Consider the following 16,282-nt stretch of genomic DNA (forward strand, 5'->3'; position numbering starts at 1 on the left):
TGAAACACAGATAGACATTCTTCTGGTATTCCCTGCTTTCAGCCAAGATCCATCTAACATCAGCAACGATATCCCTAGCACCACGACCCCTTCTAAACCCAGCCTGGACTTCCGGCAGTTCTCTGCTGATGTGCTGTTCTAATCTAGACCCACTAAAAATGGTTTTCTAGCAAGTTTCATATAGCAGCAGGGCTAACAGATCTGTGTACACCTAAAAGTAAGACTAAAATCCACACTTTACATATGGCAAGTATCCTTTAAAATTAGAGGGATGACATTGCAATGAAAAGATCAAAGTGAGCGATTTTGTCAGCTGAAACTATAACTCTGGAAAAGATTCCTTTCCACATTACAGAAGCCTATATAGGAAAACATCAGAAGTCCATCCAGGTCTCTTGTTTATGTCCCTCAGTCTTCAATTGCCAACCTGAAAATTGATGTCTTGGTCTCAATTTTGTGCTCTGGTGGCTTGGTGGTAAGGAGTTGCATAGCCAACCCAAGGCCAGGCTCCCCGGGAGGGGATGGACAATGTCCTCTCTTTGAGGGTCAGCTATGAATCAGTTCCTACTCAACGGTCCACAGCAACAATCACTATCGGTCTCCGAAGATCCACACCAGCTTCTTTAACAAGTATCAGTACAAAGCTAGTTCCTCCAAGGCACAGGTTAAAACTGTTGCAAATGCCCAACTTCTCCCAACTGCTGTACCTCTCTATCATTTCTGACATCAGTTATGGCTCCTCCCCTCAGTTCTCTCACTCCTGTCTTTGTATTCTGTGTTTCGCTGGGAGGTCTCACAGAAGCTCAGAATCCATCAGGGAAATTGCTCCCGCGTTGTAGACGGTGCAGGCTGATGCGCGAGGTGGCACAGACGGTGCCGCCGTGAGCCAGGAGCCTGCAGCCGGAGGCTCGCCGTTGTCCGCTGGGGGCAGCTGCTTCAGATGCACGTTGTCTCCGAGGGAGCAGGGATTGCGTTTCCCAGCAAACTCCATAGTTTTGTCCCCTTAGATAGTTCTTAGAGAAAATGGGTGGAACTATGTGTTTCTGTGAAAGACCTTCATTTATCTCTCTGACCAAGAGTTTCTACGGAAGTACGAGAAGAGAAAACAGTAGTATCTTTGATCTTCAAAGAAATTTTCGAAATAAAAGTTCTATTATTGCCCTGATTGTGAGAGAGGTACAAGTGAATATGCCCCACAAATTAGTAGGTTGTTTTCCGCCTGGATTCAAACAAGAGGAAAGCTGTGAAGCTCTAATTCTTGTGTGGAAGATACCCAGGGTCAAATGCCTCTGAAAGGACTAGCAAATTTTGTCCAGAGAAAGTATGAAAGGCACACATTCGTCAGATAAATGAAGAAAGATAGTTTATTGAGAGGAGAAAGAATTTTTTTTTTCGTTGCAGCTTAATACTTCTTTATTCTGATAATGGCGGCCGCCAGGAGAAAGAAATTTATATTGAGAGGAAAGAGAAGCATAAAGCCAAGTATCTATTGTAAAGCATACTCATTGAAAAATACACATAAAAATAAACATAAAAAATACACATAAGATATAAAGTTATTACCATTAGTGGTAAAGAGTTGTGCTACCAAACTAAAGGCCCAATTTGACCTACTAACATGAGGGAGAAAGATGGGCAATCTCTTCTGTTGAGACTGACATCCCATAACAACAACAATTTTCTGGGCAATCTGGTGATTTAGTCCACAGAAAGTTGCCCCGTTAACTGAAAGGTTGTACCTCTCTAGCAGTTAGAACCCACCAGCTCTTCTGCAGGAGAGAGATGGACAATCTCCTACTGTGTGATTTTTAACCTTCTATTCCTTAGCAATAAATCATGGCTGTATTCTTTTAACGTTTTTCTGCATGTTTGTTGTTTGGTTGGGTGTTTGTTTGTTTGTTTGTTTGTTTTTAAGGAAGACTGAAACTCTGTCCCAGGTTTTGCTTTGTTCTCTTGAGGTAAAATTCTGAAAATGAAACACTATATTTCTGAGGTGATTACTACAGTGTCAATCTCTGGAGGGATGCAAGAGTCAGCTTATTGGAGGAGTCCAGCTACTGAATTACTGCTAACGGCTTTCCCGATTTCTAAGCTTAAGCATGACCACGGCTTGACTCAGGCATACCTTAGCCTTTAAGCTGACATCATGGGTCCTCAATCATGATGTCAATTTAAAGATTAAGGGGTGCCTACTTCAAGCCATAGCCTGTTCAGTCTCCTACTGTGCATCTGAAGTTTGCACAGTGAACAAAGCAATGCCTTAAGTTGTAGTACTGGAAGAGTGATCAGTGTTCCATGAACTGTCCAAAGAGCATATATGTCTTGGAGACAGTGCACACAGAGTGCTCCTTGAAGACAAGGATGGAGTAGCGTGATCTCACATACTTCAGGCATGTTGTTAGCAGAGGTTTTTTCCCTTGGAAAAGAAGGTCAAGGGTCCGTGAAAGAGTGGAAGATCCTCATCCAGATGGATTTGCCGCAGTGGCTGCCACAACGGGATCAAGGATACCTGAGATGATGAGGATGGCACAGGAAAATACAGGATTCAGCTATGTTGTTTGTAGGGTCACTCAACTCCAGGGCACTTAACAAAAACAAGAAATATAGGCAAATGGCCTAGAATCATGTTTCAATGGGATAAAAGAAAGCTGGGAGAGTAAGAAAGTATCTTCCCTGACCGGGAATCGAACCCGGGCCGCGGCGGTGAAAGCGCCGAATCCTAGCCACTAGACCACCAGGGAGCCACGAAAGTACCTCTTTCCCCGCTTCCTCCAAGCCCTCTGCGAGGCCTGGCTCCGCCCGCCCCTCGCCGCGCTCTAATCCCGCGACCATCTGCTCCCCGCGCCCCGCACAGCGCGTTCGCCGCTTGGCTGAGCGCGGGGTCAGTCCCGGTCCCCGCACCTCTGAGTGCACCTACAGCTGCGGCTTCACCCAGGGCCGGGCGCGGGGCTCGGGGGTGCCAGGGGCAGGAAGTGGGGCGGGGTATCCGGGGCAGGAAAGGGGGCAGGGGTACCCGGGGCAGGAAAGGGGGGAGGGGTACCCGGGGCAGGAAGGGGGCGCGGTACCCGGGGTAGGAAAGGGGGGAGGGGTACCCGGGGTAGGAAAGGGGGGGCCCCACGAACCCCTGACATAGTGGCCCTTGGCCACGTGTTAAAAGCGAATTACATGGAGGCTGGTTTGTTATGTGTGATGTTTGATATTTTTAAGCACTCAAGTGACTTAAGACTCATGTTTCCCCCTTTTCTCGGGTACAGGTAAAATATTAATATAAAATGTCATACACGATAAGTACCAGACTTGAGCAGAAGACAGAACAAAAGCGGGGGTGGGGGGCAGACTTTGGAAAAGTGTGGAGGAAAACGCACAGTTTGGATTCCATTGCCTTCCATTTTCCTGGTAAATGATGGTTGTGTTCTGTAGCCAGGAGTTGATTTGCCCATCTTTCTCCTGCTGAATAGCTGATTGCCTTGAACCACTTACCTCACTTGGGCAGCACTATTCCTTACCACTATGCCAGGAGAGCTCCCTGACAAATGGTTAGGAACTAGATTATTAACCGAATGGTTTGTGTTTGGAACCTACACAGAGACACCTGGAGAAGCAGACCTAGTGACCTGCTTCTGAAAAGTTACAGCCTTCAAAACCCTGTGGAATTAAACAACAAAAGCTGGCCAAGGGTGTGGAGACATTGCAACACTCAAACTGGTGTAACTGTAAAAAGTGCAACCTGTATAGGAACCAATTTGCTACTTCCTTTAAAAGTTAAAAGTAGAAACTCTATGTCATGCTTGGGAGGGTGGAGGGACAGTGCAGGAGAGGAAGACCCTCTATGAGATGGATTGATTCAGTTACTGGGGTAATCGGGATAGGTGTGTCGAAGACTAGTGAGATTGGCACAGGATAGAGCAGGGTTTAGGGCTGTTGCACATAGGGTCGCTATGAGTCGCAGGCGATTTGACTGCCCATAACAACAACATTTCATCAAGCAATCCCACTGCTAGATACAAGTGCTAAGAAATTAGTACTTGGGTATGAATAGATAGATGCCCATGCATGTTCAATGCAATTGTATTTACAATAACAGACTGAAACAACTCAAGTGTCTATCTGTGGTCTAATAGTTAAAGAAACTATGGTATAGTCACATAATGCAGTAACTGCAACACTAAAAATAATTAAGACTGCATAACATGGTTAATTCCAGAAAAAAATTATGCTGTGTGACATAAAACAGTCACAAAAGGAAAAATATTATATGTAAGACCATCTTCTAAAAAAGACTAAAGAAAGGTTTACATACCACAAAAAAAATAAATCTTAGATTGTCACCAGGGAAAGAAGGAATGGGAAGTAAATGTTAGTGGGTAGATATGTTAGGATGAGTCAACGTGTGTGTGTGTGTGTGTGTGTGTGTGTGTAATAAGGGAATAATGAGCATGTTAGGATGGGTGAAGGGGAAGTCTATCTACCTACCTACCTACCTACCTACGTATCTATGCAATGGTGGCCTAGTGGCAAGAGGCTGCACTGCAATCTTGAAGGGATGAGGGCTGGAGAAGGATGAGCAATCTCCTCCCCTGCAATTAACTGCCTCTCAAAACCCGCTGGAGGGTCAGCCAGGGGCCGGTTCCAACACTACAGTACACAACAACATATATGAATAATTAGCACAATGCCACTACAAAAAGAAAAGGAAAGTGTAGAGAGGCACATGAGAAATACAGCAAATAGCAAATAGGCTGACAGGCAAGACAAACAGATATGGATAAGTGAAAAGCACCACACTCATGACAATACAAAGGTCTGGGAGATGCTAATTCTATGTTCATGTTAGTATATGCTTTATATACATCCATGCATATAGCAGAGCTAAGGGAGGGGGATTCTTAATGATAACAAAATACCCTCAGGGAGCAAGTGACCTGTTCTGGAGCCTGGGGACCGTAGTTTTGTGGTACATCAAAGTCAATTGGCATAACATAGTCCACAAAGACAACCTTCTACATCCTGCTTTGGTGAAGAGTAGCCCTGGGGTCTTAAAAGCTTGAGAACAGCCATCTAAGGTGCAACAATTGGTATCACCTGTGGAACAAATCAGAAGAGGTGGAGAAAACTCGTGAAGATATACTAAAACAATTAAGTGAAGGGAAAAATGGGCCATGGAAACCTCAACTTCCATAACCCTGAGACCACAAGATCTAGATTGATGCAGGGCCACCACTGCTGACCACTCCAGAAGGGGTCAAGCAGAAGATCTTGGATAGAGTGGGGAGAAATGTGAAAACACACACCAATAAAAAAGGCCAGGCTTACCAGACTCATAGAGCCAGGGAAGCCCCTGAGACTGTGGCCCAGGATCACCCTTTGAAACTGGAGCAAAACGCCCCCATAACTCAGCTGTTCAAAGAGTGCACAGTCCTCCAGGGAACCAACACTCATTAAAATAATCGACTACATATGGTCAAAAGCAGCATTTGGTGAGGGGTAAGATAGAAAATGCATTCAAAAGACAATTAATTACAGAGAGGAAGTGGAGAAAGTGTGATTATGTTTTGGATATAATTTTTAATTCTATAAAACAAATTATGTAGGAATGGTTGAATACAAAAAATGTATAAACTTCCATTCAAATCAAACACACAAACACATAACAACCCAAACATCATAAAAGCACAAAAAGAGCCCTATAGCACACGTATGGGGTCATGAAGAGTCCAAATTAACTTTAAACCAAGTAAAAACAGGTGGGGGAGGGGATACAGAACATCTTTTCAGGGGAGTATTTGTCTCCCAAGAGTCAAAGCACTGACGTCCTGCACCTTGAAAGGGCCCCTGAGGCTCTGTGAGTCCTGCACGGTGAGGGTGGAGAGAGCCCCAGAGGAGCTTTGTGAGCTGCCGAGCAGCGGGATCCCAAAGTCCCGGTGGGGCCCCAAGGTCTTGCTTCCCAGGAAGAGGCAGGACACTAAGTTAGGGGCCTCATGGAACCTTCAAATTCCTTTGCCTGAAAAAAAAAAAAACTGTGATGTTATTTTCTCCTGCCTTCCTTTCTCCTTTTCGAAAGTTTTCTTTTTATGGCCGACGATTGATCCTCCCCCCTCCACAACCCAGCTGTGCAACCTGTTTCAGTGTCTGCAGCCTATGAGGCCAGGTTCAGGGCTACAGCTCGCATGGAACCCTATGAGTAACCTTTGGGAATGGGCCCATCATAAATCTAAAAACCCACGCAAAGACAACTGATTTTTCAAAAATGCTGGAAAGCTAAATGTTGAAAATGTCATACTTTAGCCTTTCAGATACATTTTCCGAGTTAAGTGGCCATGTTGTTTCCGTAGTGTAGTGGTTATCACGTTCGTCTCACACGCGAAAGGTCCCCGGTTCGAAACCGGGCGGAGACAACTTATATCTCTCTTCTCCCCCCCCCCCCTCTTCTTTTTAGTTCACTGGCAGTATCTCAAGAAAAAACGCCACTAAAAGAGAACTCCCGCTACTCAGCACCATAAAACTCACTGGTACCCAATTTCCCCACTTTGTAATGCAATAAATTTTAACAGGTGGAGACTGCTCATTTCTCTCTCCTGGGACTGCCTTTCGTTTAGCAGCTGAATGAACTGAGAGCTGGGCCTCCAGAGTTCCTACTCAGCGTTGCAGATGGGACCTTATTTCCCGCTCTGTCACCCTGCTAATCAGGATGCCAGTGATTCTACTCCAGCAGCAGTTCTGCGGGGGAAAGATGGGGTCTCCTGCGGGAATTACGTGCAGCCCCCGAAACCCGATGGAGGGTGGATGTGAGTGAGGATCAACTCGACGGGAGAGAGTTAGGATCTTGCGTTCAGAGAGGAGACAGCAGTTCTCACCTGCTTCTGCAGAGGCATGAGCGGAGCCGCCCTTCTCACGAAGAGACCTAGATGTAAATTTTGACCAAAGTGTCTTGTTTTGTTTCAACTTTTCTGCCAATATAACCTAGTTTACTACATTTGCTGATAACTTCATTATGCATAAATAATCTGTCAATTTAGGAAAATGAGGGCAAGGACAAATGCAAATGTTTTAACGGGAATGTTAATAACTTGGCTCCATTAGTGTTGAGCTGGAATCATTAGGGACATTAGAGTTTGGCCTAAATGTGATCAGTACCCCTAAACAGCGGGAGAGGGCTGGGCAATCTCCTCCTGTGCGATTAACTGCCTCTAAAAACTCACCAGTCAGCTATAGGTCAGTCTAATGCTACGGTACACACAACTATCCCTAAACAGGCTCCCCCTTCCACAGTGAGAAGTACATTCTAGTGTGCTTCTGCCCACAGAACGTTTAGAACGCACATCCTTGTGACATTTGCCTGTATTCCTGGCAGCTCAGTGAAGTCTGGTCAAAGAATTCTAGGAACATAGACTGGTGGTTCCAGTGCACCATGCTCACTCTGCAGGTGAGATCAGTGATTGAAACGTCAAGAAGAGGCTCTTGGAACCAAGCACTAGGCAGAAACTCCAACTGTGGTAAAAATGTTACAGGCATAGTCTTGGGATCCAGGGTAAGGGTAAGTTTAAAAGTGAAAAGCCATACAGAGTTGGTGGGAAGCTGGGAAGAGAATCCTTGAATTTTTAATTTCAATAAAGGACAGGGAGACACCAGAGGACTCAGGTGTCTTTGCCCTAATCATACTGTTAGGCTAAAAATAAAAATGGAGGTTGAAGCTTGTCACCGACCACCCGACCACGGTCGTGACAAGAAACTCGAGGGGTTTCTTGGTGAAGAGCAGGTGAGGGACGAAGTCGGCGAAAATGAGAGTCTGCACACCAGGATGATGTAGAGAGCTCTAGTTTATTATACTAAAAGCTTGCTTTTTATACATTTAAACTTGTTAAACTTGACTTATAGCCAACATTTTGTGATTACAAAGCTCACATAAGATTTTAACTAGAAAAAACAAAAAGAAAGTATTTTCTATTACTAAATAATAGCATCAGCTATTAAACATTCTTTGAACAAGAAGCACAGTGACCTTATGTTGGTCATCTGCTAAACAATGGTTAATGGTTTACATTTCACTTCCTTTCCTCTCCTACTTTGCGTTATTGTATCTTAGCCACTTTTGTTTTTACCTTTGTACTCATGTTTGTACTGTACCACATAAGGTCCAAGCCTAATGAATCTTAACATCTATTTTCCTACACTCTGGACCATTCCTATGTTTACCAATAGCTTTTGCAACTTGTTTCATAAGATTTTAATTTGTTTTTGTTTGGCAATGTGCACTAAGGCGTACGACTTCCTTTAACTTGTTTTTACCAAGTTAATTTGTAATATTCAATTCTTTTTCCTTTGAATACAACCCATCTATTGAGGTCATCATCATAAACTTCCGTTTCTCATTAACTGTGACTTTCTGCTATTGAAACTAGTCTAAACTTTCTCCTAATATACAATTACATTACTGAATATGAGTTGCAAGTATCACAAAAGAGGAATTAGATACATACTCAAAGATCATATTCAAAATTATACTTTTAAAAACAATCTCAATTTCTTTTATATTTTCATCTTGTTTGTTATCATTTCCAGGAACATCAAGTGGTTCCTGATTAAGGACTTTAGTTAAATCTTTATCCCAGTTCTGGTGAAGTTCCCCTGATTTTTCCCCAGAAACTCCCATTCTTATCAGAAACAGCACATAGCTTAAAAATAGAAAAGCAATTCCTAGAAGCAACTTAATTTTCAGAGGTTTCCCGGGATTACGAAGACCCATCTGTAACAAATATCCAGGCATCAGCCCACTCACAAGCACAGGGCTTGCAAGATTCCCTCTTATGCTATCCTTGAGGTCAGAGACCCCATACAGGCGCGGACGTCCCATTTTGTCACACGGGCGTCGTGGCCAGAGAGGACAGCGAGGCGGGTGTGGCAAAGCTCAACTCAAAAATCCTATGTCAAAATATTTTCCAAAACCAGAACTCAGAAAATCCTATGTCAGGACATTCCCTAAAACCAGAACTTAGAAAACTCTATGTCAGGACATTTTCCTAAAACCAGAACTCAGAAACCCTATGTAAGGACAGCCTCCAGAATCAGTTTCCCATGACCGAAACTTTATTCCCCAATGAGCCACTGCAACAACCCCATATAAATCCCTGAAGTCCAAACCCCAGTTCTACTCCCCTTGCTGAGTAGCCCGGCGCTCGTGCAGTAAACTCTAATAATAATGTTTCTACCTCGGCGTGGTTCTTGGCTTTGATCCAAAACCTTTCACATACTAGTGTTCACCATAGATGGTCTCAACACTGCCGTCTTCGGAGGTGAATAGGGACAAGACAGAAAATTAAGAATGAGGAAGCAAGAGCTTTCCAGGATCCTTATACCATACATGGTGAATTGTATTTATTTATTTATTAAATGGTTACCTTCCCCTCTGGATGGAGGCAGACGTTTCTCCGAGCCCTACAACTTCAGACCTGTGGCTGACAGTAGAAAATGACAGAAGAATGTCTGTTTGTGCTTTATTAACCATGCAAAAGCATTTGACTATATGGATCATAACAAATTATGGCTAACACTGTGAAGAATTAGAAGCCCAGGGTACACATGTTCATAAGAAACCTACACCTAGACCAAGAAGCTGTTGTCTGAATGGAGCAAGGGAAAATGGAGCATGGTTTAAAATCAGGAAAGGTAGTGTCAGGGTTATATACTTTCCCTATGCCTATTCAATCTGTGCACTGAGCAAATCATTCAGGAAGCTGGATTCTATGAAGAAGAATGGGGAATCAGAATCAGAGGAAGAATTACCAACAGCCTGTCTTGTTCAAATAACACAACATTGTTTACTGAAAGTGGCAAGGATTTGAAACACTTGCTGCAGGAAATCAAAGACAAAATACAGATTGCAACTCAACAAAACCTTCAATATAGACTGTATCTCAACATCAATAAGATGAAAAATTTCAATATTGCACTGATACGCAGCATCATGATAGATGGAGAAAAGATTGAAGTTGTCAAAGATGTCATCATACTTGGATCCACAATCAACAACCTTGGTCCAAGTATGTCTTTTTCTTTGAAGAATCTCCTATTGCAGTTGAAACTTTGAGCATCTGCATCTGTAAACAAATGTTCACTCCAGAGCAAACTGTCAGGTAACAGTAATCAACACTAACCCACAGAATGAAACCTCTTCTCTTCATCTGTTTGAGTTCTGGTCAACACAACCTCACATCCTCAGCCATCCGTGGCAAGATCCAAATAAGCATCAGCGGCCAGTTCAGGAGTCCACACATCTTCTTGTATTTTATACTGGCTAGTCCCTTCACTCAACCTCACCTACACTGGCTTAGTCAACATATCAGGGATCCTCAGGACCCTCTGCTCCACAAACTGGTAATCCTTCTTCATTTGTCCCTTCATCATGCTAGGTGGACAGTATCAAAGGAACAAGTCCCAACTAGCCCATCTCTTCATTAGGACGTTCTCCCACTTCCACTTATTAAGTGGACTCAGGTGTTGATCATAAGTTCAGCATACTCCTCAGCTTCCTTTAGCATCAGGTCCTGGAGAGGTGGTTCTGGTGGGCATTATCTTTACCTTGCCTTAGTTTATTGGCAATGTCTCTTTCCCTACCCATCTCCTTTCAAATGTAACCCTCTACAGAGTACTGAATAGGACTAAATCATTCCTACGCTAAGCTCCACACTCTGTACCACATTCTACTATTTAGTGCAAGTACTCTTTTATGGCAGATTTCCCCTTTATTTTCCAATTAATATTAAACTGGCTTACATTGTTTTTCCTCTAAATTATAATATGCCCCATCATTATAAAATCCAGTATTTATTGACATTGCTACATAAAAGAATACATAAATCAATACAAAATACATAAATCAATATCCATCAAATGTATCATTCCTTCCACAATCTACAACATATATTTCAATACAAGATTTTTTAAAAAAATTAATTTTTTTACAATAGATCTTAACATTGTGACATAGAAAGGAGGGGGAGAAAAGCATCATACATAGGCTTTTTAAAAAATTTCTTTATTTTTCATTTCAATGAACATCTACAGAGATTTTTGAATTCCATTCATTCATTGTTGCACCCTCTTCCCGCCCCCCCACCCCCCACATACATAGGTTTTTAAAGAAATTCTGTTTCATCTTCATTCATCTTCATATCCTTCTACTACAGGCCGTAAAATAGCTTTTCAACTTTTCTTTCAATCTTAGTAGCAGCAAAAGTAACCTTTTGGATTTTCTCCCCAACTCTGTAGAAACAAACAATAACCATTTTAACTGTACATCTTCCCTAGCCCCATATATACAAAACCAAACCATATTTCTACGAGCATGGAGCAATGAATCCCATCCCTTCTGACACCAGTTGCCCAAGGAGCAGAGATAATGTGGGGTGTTTGAATTTGATTTCTACTCACTTCATAAAGGGGTACTTTGAAAAATTTTTATTAATATTTTAATAAAAGTTTACAGAAAACTTGGATTTCCATTCATTCATTGTTGCATTTTCCTCCCTACCCTCGCCCCCAAGTTGGCTTTTCTCTTTAAAAAGATTCTTTCATTGTTGCTCAATTTCCCCTCTACCCCCAAACCCCCAGTCCACTTTGCAATGCACCTCTTATTCTGGACTGTTTTCGTGCAAACAATACCTAATCATATATTTCTTTTAGACAGTTCTTTCCCTCATCTGTTTAAATGCAGTGTTATTTATCCCCTCTTTTTTTAGTTTGATAAAGGGGTACTTTCCCCATCAATACTATCCATTGTTATTGTTGTTGCTGTTAGGTGCTGTTGAATTGAGTATGATTCATAGCGATCCTATGAACAAAAGATCTGAACCCTGTTCTATCCTGTGCCATCCTTACACTTCCTGGCACCACAAGAGTTCATTGCAGCAGTTACCACATCAATCCACCTGGTCAAAGGTCTTCCTCTCCTTCATGAACCCTCCACTCTTCCTAGGATCATGTCTTCTCCAAACAATAGCACTTCCTAGCAACAATGTTGCAGAAGGTCAAGGACTGCAGCCTTCAATATGGATTGAAGCTCAACATCAAGAAAACAAAGATTCTCACCACGAACCAATTGGCAGCATCATGATAGACGATGAAGAGATTGAGATTGTTAACAGCTTCTGTTTACTTGGCTCCACAATCAACAATTGGTACCAGCAGCCAGGAAATCAAAAGACAAATTACATTGGGAAAGCTGCTTTAAGGGACCTCTCCAGAGTACTGAAGAGCAGGGATGCCAGTCTGGAGACAAAGGCATGCCTGATCCAGGCCATAGTCTTTGTGATTACTTGCTATGTATCAGAAAGCTAGACAAATAGTAGGGATGAAACAAGGAGAATTTATACCTTTGATCTGTCATGCTGGAGAACAGTATTAAATATACTATGGACTGCTAGGAAAACAAACAGTTTTGTCCTAGAGAGGATGAAACAAGGCTACTCCTTGGAGGCAAGGATTCTGAAGCTTCTTCTGACATAATTTGAGTATGTTGCAAGGAAGAACCAGTCCTTGGAGAGGGACATAATACTTAGGAGAGTGGAGGGACAGCACAAGAGAGGAAGACCTTCAATGAAATGGAGTGACTCAGTGACTGGAGTAATGGAAGTAGGTGTATCAGAGACAATAAGGTTGGCACAGAATAGAGAAGGGTTCAGAGCTGTTGTACACAGGGTCGCTATGAGTTTCAAGTGACTCAATGGCACATAACAACAACAACAACAAAGACAACATGCCCAAAGTATGTGAGGCAAAGCCTCATCATTAATTCCTCCAAAAATACTCTGGTTGCACCCTCTCCAAGACATATTTATTTGTTCTTTTGGCTCTCCATGGGATGTTCAGGGCTCTTCTCCAACACCATAGTTCAAGGGCATCCATTCTTCTGTCATCCTTATTCACTGTCCAGTTCTCAGTTGCATAGCAAGTGATCATAAAGACCATGGCCTGAACCAGATGCACTTTAGTCCTCAAAAAGGCATCATTACTCCTCAATAATTTGGAGAGGTCCTTAACTGCAGATTTTCCCAGTGAAATGTGTCTGTTTGTTTCCTGACTTCTGGTACTAAGGGTGTTAATCATGGATCCAAGTAAGATGAAGTATTGACAGTTTCAATCTCTTCTCCATTCATCAAGATGTTGCTTGTTGGCCCAGTGGTAAGAATCTGTTTTCTTGACATTGAGATGCAATCCATTTCGAAGGTTGCATTCTTTGATCTACCACAACAAATGCTTCAAGTCCTCACCACTTTTAGCAAGCAAGGTTATAACACAGGTTATTGATGAGTCTCCCTCCAATCCTGATGTCACAATCCTCTGCATAGAGTCAAGCTTCTCAAATAATCTGCTCATCATACAGATTAAATAGGTATGGAGAAAGAATACAACCCTGATGCACTCCCTTTGTTTACACAACAGCCTCCACATCTGGGTTTAGATTTCTCAAGAGCACAATTTAGTGCCCTGGGATTCCCATTCTTCTCAATGTCAGCCACAACTTGTTATAATCCATCAGTCAAATGCCTTTGCATGGTCAATAAAGCACAATTAGTCATTCTTCTTTTATTCTTTACTTTCAGCCAGGATCCATCTGATATCAGCAATGATGTCCCTGGTGTCACGACCTCTTCTAAATCCTGCTTGAACTCTATCAATATACTGTTCCAGCTGTTTTTAATGATCTTCAGCAGTATTTTATTGCATGAGATATCAATGATACTGTTCCATAGTTTCCACATTCAGTTGGATCACCTTTCTTTGGAATGGGGACAAATTTGGGCCTCTTCTAATCCATTGGCCAGACAACTGTCCTCCAAATTTCCTAACAAAGAGTGGTGAGTGCATCCAAGGCTGCATTTGTGAATTGAAACAAGTCAATTGGTATCCCATTGATTCCTGGGGCTTGCCTTATTTTGCCAGTGCCTTCAATGTAGCTGCCAGTTCCTCCTTAATTATCACTGGTTTCTGTTCATATGGTACTTCCTGAAATTTTTCAGTGTCAATCAGTTCTTTCTGGTACGGCAATTCTGTATATTTCCTCTATCTTCTTTTGATGCTTTCTGGGTCATTCAACATATTGTCTGTGACATCTTTCAATATTGTGACTTGAGGCTTTTTTCCCCCTCTCTCTCTCCAGTTCTCTTAGCTTGAGAAGGGCAAAGCAGATTCTTCCAACTCTCACTCAGCACATTATGTTATAATACTTTGTCCTTTCAAGGTGCCCTTTGAAATCTGTTCGTTTTTTTCACTTAGACATGTTTTCCTTTTGTTTTGGCTTCTTGACTCCCCAGTACATTCTTTAGAGTCTCTTCTATCATCCATTTTTTTTCTTCCTCCTCTGTTTTAACGATGATTTGTTGTTTTCTTCAAGGTTGGTATCCCACAACTCATCTGGTCTTTGATCATTGGTGTTCAATGTCTCAAACCTATTCCTAATATGATGTTCAAACCTATTCCTAATATGATCTTGAAATTCAAAAGGCATTTATCTGGACAGAGTAAAGGAACACTGCATGGTTCGAAGTGCTAGGTAAATAAAACAATGTGAAAAGTAAAACAATGTATTTCATTGGGCAAATCTGTTGCCAAAGACATCTTTAAAGTGCTAAACAGCAAAGATGTCACTTTAAAAACTATGATGCACTGGCCCCAAGCCATGGTAATTTCAACTGTTCTACGTATTGGAAGCAGGAGTGGCATCCACTTTCTAAGCAACATGCCTCTGGAAACTCTATAAACTTTGATAAATAACTATAGTTATAGAAAGGCTCCAGGCCATTTGTTCATAGGGTTGCTATGTGTCATGCTCTATTCAACAGCAATCAACACCAACAACAGCAACACATTGCATGTATGTGAGAGTTTGACAAGGAATAAGGGAGATGGAAGCCTTTGAATTATGGTGCTGGCAAAGAATAATAAATATAATTTGGACTGTCAGAAGAATGAATAACTGTCTTGATGAAGTACAGACCGAATGCTCCTTAGAAATGACATTGACAAGAATGCATCTAATGTGCTTTTAAAGGCATGTTATCAGGAGGTACCAGTTCCTGGAGATGGATATGTTTGATAAAACATCTAGAAAATAGAATGGATTGAAAATTATGATACATTCACATGAAGAAATACTACGCAGCATACAGGAGCAATGATTATGTAAATCACTACCTTAATTGGGAAGGAATGGAGAGCATTATGCTATATGAACTCATTCCCTAAGGACAAATACTGTATAAGACCATTACTGTAGAAACAGAAACATATCTAGTAAAATGTGTTATCTGAGTGAGGATCCAAGGAGGGGGAGGGTAGAAGCAGAAGGGTGAGGATGGGCAGGGGAGTAACAGGGTCGCACAATTTGATGGGTAGAGGGAGGGATGGGTAAAGGAAAGAGGAAAGATCCGGTGTGAAAAACAATGTATACAACCTTTGTAAGTAAACTAGTATAAAATAGAAATTACATATTTTAAAAATCTAGAAAAAGAGGACATCTTCAAAGAAATGGACTGACACAGTGGCCGCAGCATGTTCAAAGAAAGCAATGATCATGAGGATGGGACAGACCCGGGTAGTGTCTCCTTGGGTTGTACAATGGATTAGAACTGACTTGATGACAACAAACAGCATCGCATCACTGAAGGTAAATGGCAAGAGTGAAAGACTTATAGAAGAGGCCTTAAAGTAGTCCTGAAGAAGGGAAAAAAAAACCCCAACTGATTATAGCTAGTAATCAATAAAGGAAATGAAATGGAATGATAAGAACAATGTAAATATAATGATAAAGCAACTGGTCTTTCTGGGTGACACAGTATAAAAACATTTGCACAAGGGGTCAGAAAATTGGGAGGGACTGAAGAGCATTATGCTGAGTGAACTAACTCAGTCCCACAAGGATAAATATTGTTTAAAACCATTATTGTAGAATGAGTATGAGGATCCAAGAGGGGTGGGAGAAGTTGGAAGCAGAGGGATGTGGGTGTGTAGGAGGAGGGGAGAATTAATCATGGAGTTTGTACAATTTGATGGGTCAGGGTGAGGGAAATGGAAAAAATTTGTTCTTAAAAACAATGTATTCGTATTTTGTAAATAAAACTAGTTGTTGTTGTTGTTGTTATGTGCCGTCGAGTCGTTTGCGACTCATAGCGACCCTATGCACAACAGCCCTAAACCCTCCTCTATCCTGCGCCAACCGCACCGCCTCTGACACACCCATCCCGATTACCCCAGTCACCGAATCAATCCATCTCATAGAGGGTCTTCC

General features: G+C 42.0%; 2 non-coding genes across 2 annotated transcripts; one reads left to right on the forward strand and one right to left on the reverse strand.

The window, feature by feature from the left end:
• Positions 1-2,669: 2,669 nt before the first annotated feature.
• Positions 2,670-2,741, reverse strand: TRNAE-UUC. Its single transcript has one exon. It is a non-coding gene; the product is annotated as a tRNA-Glu (tRNA).
• Positions 2,742-6,322: 3,581 nt separating this feature from the next.
• On the forward strand, positions 6,323-6,395 carry TRNAV-CAC. The gene has a single exon. It is a non-coding gene; the product is annotated as a tRNA-Val (tRNA).
• The last annotated feature ends 9,887 nt before the right edge of the window (positions 6,396-16,282 follow it).

Source organism: Elephantulus edwardii, unplaced genomic scaffold (genome assembly GCF_000299155.1).
Source record: "Elephantulus edwardii isolate Elephantulus edwardi_28Jun2011 unplaced genomic scaffold, EleEdw1.0 scaffold00384, whole genome shotgun sequence".
NCBI lineage: Eukaryota > Metazoa > Chordata > Mammalia > Macroscelidea > Macroscelididae > Elephantulus > Elephantulus edwardii.